Below are 9,358 nucleotides of genomic sequence, written 5' to 3' on the forward strand. Positions count from 1 at the left end.
GGAGCCAGGCAAAGCTGCTCATGCTTTATCTCCTGGTTTGCTCCATCCCTTTGTCCCAGGCTCATTTTTTCTAGGGACGCAGAGACTCAACTTGGCAACCCCAAGTCCTGTTTCTGTATCACTCCCCAAGCCCTGGTTCCTGGATGCCCTCCCCCGCCCACCATGCCCCATTTAACAGAAAAGGTAGATTCCCCTGAAGCTGCTTAGATTCTGAAAATCCGGCTGCGGGGCCTGGTGCCTCACCACCTGGGCATGGAGGCACTGGTGAGCTTTGTCAGACTTGGCACCTCACGAGGACAGAACGTGACCTGTAGCCCGGGCTTCCCGGAGAGCCCTTCTTCTGCCCTGTTGGCTCCAAATCCCTGCCCAAGAACAGGGCGTGCTTCTCCCCCTGTACGATCCAGGATTTGCTTTATTGCTAGTAATAAAAGCAGGCTTTGGTGGCAGCGACTCCAGAGGCTATGCTAGTCTTATCTTGAAACGTCAGGGGAGCCGTGTCCTTCCTCAGGGCTGCTCGTGGAGTGGGGTGGGAAGCTCCTGAAGGGAAGGGGTCCCCATTCCTGCAGCCCTGAGAATGGCAAACTGCTGACAGCTCTGTAGAGGACACAGGAAGGGCGACTGTCTTCCAGCTCCTCTGCAATCTCCATGCCACCTAGGGTGGCGAAGCCCGCGCCCACCAGCACCCCCGTAAGGTTGAGGAATTTCCCTTGCATTCTTGGACAAGCTACCTGACCTCTCTGTGCCTCTGTTTTCCCCCCTGGTAACATGGGACCGTTAACAGCATCTGCCTCCTGAAAACTGCATATGTTAATACCTTGGAAGCATGCCTGCCACGGAGGAGTGCTGGGAAGGGCCGGTTAGCCAAAGTGATTGCTCATCTATTCACCTCTTGTGCATTACGTTGTCTCTGGGAGCCCCTGGCCTCCAGGTTGGGGTGTAGAAATGAATAAGGCGTGACTCTGTCCTCAGGAGGCTCACAGTCTAGCAGAAAAAATGTCGCACTACCATCCTGTAGGGCACAGTCAGTGGGATGAACGCGCTGTGAGGGTGGAGAGGAGAGAGCCCAAAATCTTCCTGGGAGGAGAGTGTGGAGGGGGGTTTGTTTACCTGGCCTTGAAAGCTGTGAAGAAGTTTGCAGCAGATGGAGAAGGAGGAAGGGCATTCTAGGAAGAGGGAACAGAATGAACGAGGTATGGAAACATGGACACATGTGGGTACTTAGGGGGTAGTATTTGTCTTACTCATGTGTGAGTGGGCATCAGCGTGGCTGGTGAACATACCAAGAAGATGGGTCAGTTTCAATTCAATTCGCACATTGATGACTTCTGGTGACAGGCACTTTGCTGAGCGCTGGGAATGCAGAGATGCAGACACAGTCTCTGCTCTTGGGGAATCACATATGTAGCAGAGACAGGCAGACATTCATTCATCCTTTCAATAAATACGTACTAAGTGCTACCTGTTAGGTACCAGGGATGCTGCATGAGCAAAATGGACCTCAGCCCAGCCTTCACAGAGCTCACAGTTCAGGGCGAAACAGACCTCCATCAGAAACTTATATACCCAGGGGAAGAGCCCTAAATGAGGGATACATGACACTGTGAGAGTGGAGGAGAGGGGAGGGAGGCCAGTAGTACAGTGGTTTAGTGTTCAGTCTCTGGGCCAGCTGGCCTGGGATCAAATCTTGGCTCTGCCACTTGAGATGACTTATTCTTGGACAGAGAGTTTCTGATTTAGAGGGATATGCAAAGGCCCTGAGGTAGGAGCATAGCTTATAGTGACAGGAAAGCCAGAGTGGCTGGAAGGTAGAAAGAAACTGTGGTTAAAGCTGAGGGTTGAAGGCAAAGCAAACTTTAAATGGGTCAGGATAAGCTTGCAAGCAGAATGATGGATAAAAAGAGACATTAACGCCAACTGAGAATTATTCTGTCTGGTTCACATGAAGGCAGAGGGAGGTTTTGTCAGGATCAACCTTAGAAAGAGTTCATCAGTATAATAATAATATCATCTAACGTTTACTACCTGTGCCAGGCACCAATCCAAGTACTTAATTCTCTCAAGAATCCCTTGTGCTAGGTATTCTTATGGTCACCAGTCCACAGATGAAGACATTGAGGCTTCTGGAATTAAGCTTCTTGCCCATGGTACAAAGCTAGTGAGCAGTCAAGCTAAGATTCAAGCCCAGGCAGTCTGGTTCCAGGGTCCTCATTCTTAGACACCAAGCAGGGAGGGAATATCAGGCAAAAGTGGGAGCCTGGGCAAGATTCTTGGTACCCCCAACCGCATATATTGTACATCTGCAGTGGCGAGGTACTGTGCGAGGAGCCTTGGGAGAGAGCTCCGTGATCCCCAAAGCCCCATCCAAAGGGGTCTTGGGAATACCGCAGTCCCCACCAAGGACTCAGAGAGGATCTCCTTCTGTGTAAAAAAGCAGTTCTGGATGTCCGTGCGCCACTGATGGAAAGTACACTGTGCCTTTGACAATGATAGCGTCATGGCTATATTAGCCTGGCACACGGAACCCCCTGTTGGGCTTCTAGTGGCAAATGAAGAAGCAACAGAGGAAAGGGGCGAGGGGGTGGTATGTGTGTGCTTGTGTGCATGAGTGTGAGTGCATGGGTGCCCGTGTGTCTGCATGCACGTGTGTGCAGGCACACATGTTTGCAGGTGGAGCCTGGAGGGACATCAGAGGACCTGAGCCAGAGCGGGCAGCAGCAAGATTCCATCAACTCCTACTCAGCCTCAAGGGTGCCATGAGCTCCAATGATCTTGGTTTAATGAGTAAGAGCTTGGGTCTTAGCGTCAGCCCCAAATCCTGGATCCACCACTCACAGGGTGTGCTACTCTGGGTATCACTTCACCCCTCCTGGTTCGGTCTTTTCATCTAAAAAAACAGGGGGCAGTATTTACCTCTCAGGATGGTTCTAAGAATCTGGTGCCAGGGCCTGGCACATTGCACAAAACTGGGAATGCATTGTGGGTTTGGAGCAGAAGGGGGGGCATGGACTGACTTTTGGATTCTGTGAACGCTTAGTCTTATCACGATTCATCACAGACCCGTAAGAGAATAAAAGCTTGGTCTGAAAAATAGGAGTCACCTTTGATTCCCCTGGTTTTGCATATTTCACATCCAATCCATCTCAACGAGTCCTGTTGACTCTCCCTCCAAAATATACCCCACGCTGACCACTTTTCACCGTCTGCTTGAGTCCAAGCTCTCACCTGAGCCCTCCTTGTATAATGAGATCATGCAGATGTGTCAGTCCTGGATTCACAGCTCTCCAGAGGATTCCCTTCCACTTGGAGTAAAATCCACCCTCCTCAACATGATTTCTATCACCTGGCCTGATTGTTTTCCCAGACTTTTTTTTTCTTTTTCTTTTTTTTTTAATTGGGGTATAGTTGTTTTACAATGTTGTGTTAGTTTCTGCTGTACAATGAAGTGAATCAGCCACATGTATACATATATCCCCTCCCTCTTGGACCTCCCCCCCCACCATCCCACTCATCTAGGTCACCACAGAGCACTGAGCTGAGCTCCCTGAGCTATACAGCAGGTTCCCACTAGCTATCTGTTTTACACGTGGTAGTGTATATATGTCAATCCTGAAAAGATGCTCAACGTCACTAATTATTAGAGAAATGCAGATCAAAACTACAATGAGGTATCACCTCACACCAGTTAGAATGGCCATCATTAAAAAACCTACAAACAATAAGTGCTGGAGAGGGTGTGGAGAAAAGGGAACACTCTTACACTGTTGATGGGAATGTAAATTGATACAGCCACTATAGAGAACAATATGGAGGTTCCTTAAAAAACTAAAAATAGAACTACCATATGACCCAGCAATCCCACTACTGAGCATATACCCTGAGAAAACCATAATTCAAAAAGACACATGCACCCTAATGTTCATTGTAGCAGTATTTACAATCGCCAGGACATGGAAGCAACCTAAATGTCCATCAACAGATGAATGGATAAAGAAGATGTGGTATATATATACAATGGAATATTATTCAGTCATAAAAAGGAATGAAATTGGGTCATTTGTGCAGACTTATTATTTTTTTTACCAAGTTACTCCCTGCTGCTTCCATTCCAGCCGTATGGACTTCTTGGTTTCCATCCACACCCCAAACTTGCTCCTGACCCAGAAACGTCAGAACCACTGTTGCCTCTGCCATAGAATGCTCTTCCCCCAGAACCTTGCATGGCTCCCTCCTTCACTTCACTCAGATTTTTGCTCAACTGCTCAGAGGAGTCTTCCCTGACCACCCATGGCAAGGATGGTTTTATATTCCCCAATATCTTCCCCCCTGAACTCGAGGTGATAAAATGCCTGAGTTTTAGCTGGACACATGGCTGGGTACTAGAATAAAGGGTCTATTTCCCAGTCCCCCTGACAGGTAGGTGTGGCCATGTGACTAGGTGCTGGCCAGTGGATAGGGAGGGCAAGGTATGTGAGCAACTTCCAGGCATTTCCTGAAGGGAGGGCGTGTGCGCCTCCTCCTCACTTCCTCCCTCCTGCAACGTGCAGTGCGGACAAGGTAGTGAGTCACTGTGGATGGTTCGGAGGAGGGCTCTGCTCCGGGGAAGGCAGAGCCACGATGTAGAAGGAGTCTGGGTGTCTGGCTGACCTTGAGAAGTAGAGCCATGAAACCAACCCTGGTGATGAGTGAGACAGAAGAAGCTCTTACTTTGTTTAAGCCACTGATATGTTGGACCATAGGTACATTCAGACAAACCTGTTTTCTAATGATAACCACCTTATCCAAGAAGGTTCCAGGCCATTCCATTCCTGGCCACACTTTGTCTCCTCACCTTGTTTTATTTTTCACTTATCACTCCCTGACATTGAATTATACATTTATTTTGTATTTGTTTATTGCCTGTTTCTGTCTCTGGAATGTGAGCTCCATGAGGGCAGGGACTAGGCTGTTTGTCTTGTCCCCTGCTGTATTCCCACCTCCAACAATGGTGCTCAGCATAGAGCTGGGCCCAGTAAATATTTCTGAGCAAATAGAAGATAAGCCCCTACTATGTGCTGATGCTTTTTTTTTTTTTGCATTATTGCAACTGATGTTATCACTGCTCTGCAACAGAAGAGATTGAAATGGAGGGAAATAAATGTACTTGTCTGAAATTCCAGATCCTGAAAGCAGCAGAGCCAAAATTAAAACTCAGATCTGTTTCCCCACCAAGTAAGTGCCTTTCTTCTCCCCAAAGCAATTATGAGAATTTCGCTTTCATGGGGAAAAAAACCAGACTCTCATAACTCAACAAGAAGACAAATAACCCAATTAAAAATGGACAAAAGGTCCTAATAGATATTTCACCAAAGAAGATAGACAAATGGCCAATAAGCACATGAAAAGATGCTCAGCATCATTAGCCTTTAGAGAAAGGCAAAATAAAGCCACAATGAGATACCACTTCCCACCCAGGAGATTGGTATAATTTAAAAAAATGTAGACAATACCAAGTGTTGGTGAGGATGTGGAGAAACTGGAATCCTCATACACTGTTGGTGGGAACGTATAATGGTGCAGCCACTTTGGAAAATAATTTGGCAGTGTCTTGAAAAGTGAAGCATAACTTTTCCATATGACCTAGAAATTCCAACCTTAGGAATCTACCCATGAGAAATGAAAACTGAAGTTCGCTCAAAGACTTGTATGTGAACATTCACGGCAGCACCATTATTCACAATAGCCCCAAAGTGGAAACAACCCATGTGTCCATCAAGTGGTCAGCAGATGAAGGAAATACCGTATACCCATACGATGGCATCCTAATTGTCAGTAAAAAAAGGGACATCAGTGCTGATATATATTTCAACATGGATAAACCTCAAAAACACTGTCTCAGTGAAGGAGCAGATACAAAGGGCTGTGTGTTGTATGATTCCATTTCTAGGAAATGTCCCCAAGAGGCACATCTATAGAGACAGAAAGTACATTATTGGTTGCCTGGGGCTGGGAGTGGGAATGGATAGTGTCTGCTAATGGGTTTCTTTTTAGACTGATGGAAATGCTCGAAAATTAGATTATAGTGGTTGTTGAACAACTCTATAAAATTTACTAAGAAATCATTGAATTCTACACTTAAAATGGGTGAATTTCAGGATTTGTCAATTACACTTCAATAGAATCATTAAAGAATGGATATATTTTTAGCCCATCATGTGTCCTCAAAGGGAAATAGTTAAACACCTGGAACGAGCCTCCTGCTCTCTGACAGGGAGGTGACAGAAAGGAGTGCTGAAGAGCCCAGCCTCAGGGCCACTCCGTCACCTGCTTGGCAAGTCACTTAAGCTCTCCAAGCCTCAGTGTCCTCAGTAAAAGGGGGGCAGTAACTCCTACCTCCTGGGGTACTTTGGGGGATTAAAAGGGGGTCATGAAAGGTTTAGCAGGTGCCTAGCACAGAGATATGTCTCATTGTACATTCTGGTCTCTTTTAGGGAAGCCACAATTAAGCTTTGGCTTTATTGGTGAGATATCATCTCTGGTGGGGGGAATGGGATTAACTAAATCATCCAACATTTCTTCAGCACCTGCCCTGTGCTAGATCCTGCCTTGGGTACAGGAATATGAGGTACACCAGTCCATGCCCTCTGGGAGCCCGGGGTCCGGGGGGATGGCAGTCATTTTCAAGGTGCTTATGCTGCAGAGGATGTAGAATAGAATTGAGGGGGAGGGCTCCAGCCCCATCAGGAAGGAAAGTGGTGAGGTTAGGGATGACTTCAAGAGGAGGATTATGCTTATGTGGAGCCTCGGAGGATACACAGGCAGTAGGGAGCCAAGGGAGGGGGAGGTGGGCATCCCCAAGCTGTGGCAGCAGCTGCTGCAGCTCAGTGCAGCCCACTTTATCCCCCAGAGACTGTGATGAGAGCACGGAAGAGAATCTCAGACCCCCAGATTGGAAGCGACCTTTCAAGGTCATCCTGTCCAATCACCCTGCTTACTGGGGTCTGGACTTCAAAGGCTCTTGGTAAGGGAAGCAGCTGTTCCGTAACTCAACATCCCTTTGAAGATGAAGCTGTCGACAGCCACACTCCGTGACTCACACGGAGAGTTGCAATCAAGTTTCAGGAGCCCAAGTGTTTGGGGGAAGCACTCATGGTGCAGGGACGGGCTCCACCTTGGTGAGAAGTAAAGCAAAGCATCGATCCTGAGCGAGAGGCCCCTGCAGCAGGTGCCAGTGTCCTGATGTGGGTGATGGGCAGCCATCCGCCTGGAAATACCCATGAGATACAGAGAAGGAAAAGCTGATGTTGAGCCCCTACTCTCCATCTACTCTGTGCCAAAGATTTTGCGAGATGGTCTGTGTAGGTCCTCGGGGAGGGGAGAACGCTTATCCTCATTTGAACCATGAGCACCCTGGAGCTCTGAGAATTTTAATGACTTGCCCAGGGTCGTACGGCTAGAAGGGAGAAGGGAAGGGGTCAAGTTCAGCTTTGCCTTCCCCGCAGTGCTTGCTGCTTCTCATTCCATGCCTTGCTGGTCCTGATCTCACCCAACATCTAACAACCAGGTCTCTGACATATGGATGCGACAGACGCCCACAGAAATTCCACATTTGCGGTTTTTTTAAAAAAAGGGATGTTTTTCTCATCATAATCTGTTATATTTTAAAATATGAAATCAAATACAAGAAAAATTGAAATTGCAAGAAAAAATAAACACGAAATGAAACACAATTTAAAGAAAAGGATTATGACTCAAATGAAGGCCTGTCCCACATTTTTCCTACGCCACAGAACCCTTGTTTTTGCATAGTTGATACCGTCTTGTATGTACCATCTTGTGCCCTATTTTTTTCTTCTCAGAATTGTGTCATAAACATTTCCTTTGCTGCTTCAAATTCCCTGTGAGCATTTGGCAGTACAACCTTCATCAATCTGAATGAGTTTATTTAACCAATCTCCTGTACCGGATATTTAACTCATTTCCATTATTTTTTTCAATACAGCATTTTAAACAATCCCTGACAGGTGACGGTGGATATAGCCGCTACCTCTGTGTTTATAATGACACACACCGCCTCATGCCACACATCCATCAGACGGGGAAGAGAAAGGCAGAAGACAGCCAAACGTGCTAGGAGCTTCCCTGACATTTTCTTATTTAGTCAATGATCTTGGGAGGTAGACACCCCCCTCTCAATGATCTTGGGAGGTAGACACCCCTGTCTCCATTTTACAGTAGGGAAAACTGAGGCCCAGGAGGTTAATGGGCTAGATCACAGTTTTGGAACTGAGCAGAGCTAGGATTCTGGACCAGCCTGACTCCTGGGTCTGCCCCACACTGCTCCCTCCTGAGTGTGGCCAGAGCACCCCAGTTCTGTCCAATGAGATGACTCTTGCCTTCTCCCCTCAAATGGTCACATAAACTCTCTTCTGCTCCATAGGGGGCATTTGACTGAAACACTCAGCTGCCGAGGGCAGTTTTCTAGCCTTTTGTCTGGGGAGATTCAGACTCCCCAGGAAAAAATACTCCCGTGGGTGTTTGCGCTTGTTCTAACAATCCTCCCATTCACAACCTCCCCTCGCCATTCTAGGGTTAACCTTGAATTTACTCTAATTCATATATTTTTTAGCAAAGCAAATAATTTGCAAATTTTTATACCCTGCTCTCTGTTAATAGCTGATAGCTTGGATAACCCTCCTGGTGCGTCACGGTACCCTTGTTGAGAACAGCTGGTCCAGAACACAGATGAGAACTAGGAAGGAAGTTACGAGAGATCTAGGAGCTGCCAAAAAATAGCTTTTGAAAATCCCTACGTTAAAGTTCCTGCATTTGGATCAGAGGAGAGGTCTTCAGTTTCCTAATCTGTAAAACAGGCATAATATCTCCTGCTGAGTATTGCTGTGAGGGTTAAGTATGGTAATTGGTTAAAATAATAGGTTTAAAAAAGCACTCTGATAGAGGGGAATAATACTCTGAGGATCTGGTTCTCCTCTCCTTCCTGGGCATACAGAAGACTACATTTCCCAGCACCCTTTGCAGCCAGGAGGGGGTCATGTGACTAGTTCTAGCCAATGGAATGTGAGTAGATGTGCCGTGTGCCCCTTCCAGGCCAAGGCATTCACAGGTATGTGAGCATGTGTGAATTCTCCACACTGTCTCTCACCCTACCACAGAGACTCTGGAGGCCACATGTTAGGATAGTAATATCACAGAGTGGTGGCATCTCTATCAGCCTGGGCTCCTGAGTGACTCTAGAGCAAAGCCACCTGCTAACCTACATCAGATATGTAACATCAGAGAGAAATAAAACTTTGTTGTATTAAGTCCCTGAGATTCCAGGGATATTTGTTACTGAAGCATAACCTAGACTCTACCTGACTAA

The sequence above is a fragment of the Balaenoptera physalus genome (genome assembly GCF_965194825.1).
Source record: "Balaenoptera physalus genome assembly, chromosome: 1".
Taxonomy (NCBI): Eukaryota; Metazoa; Chordata; class Mammalia; order Artiodactyla; family Balaenopteridae; genus Balaenoptera; species Balaenoptera physalus.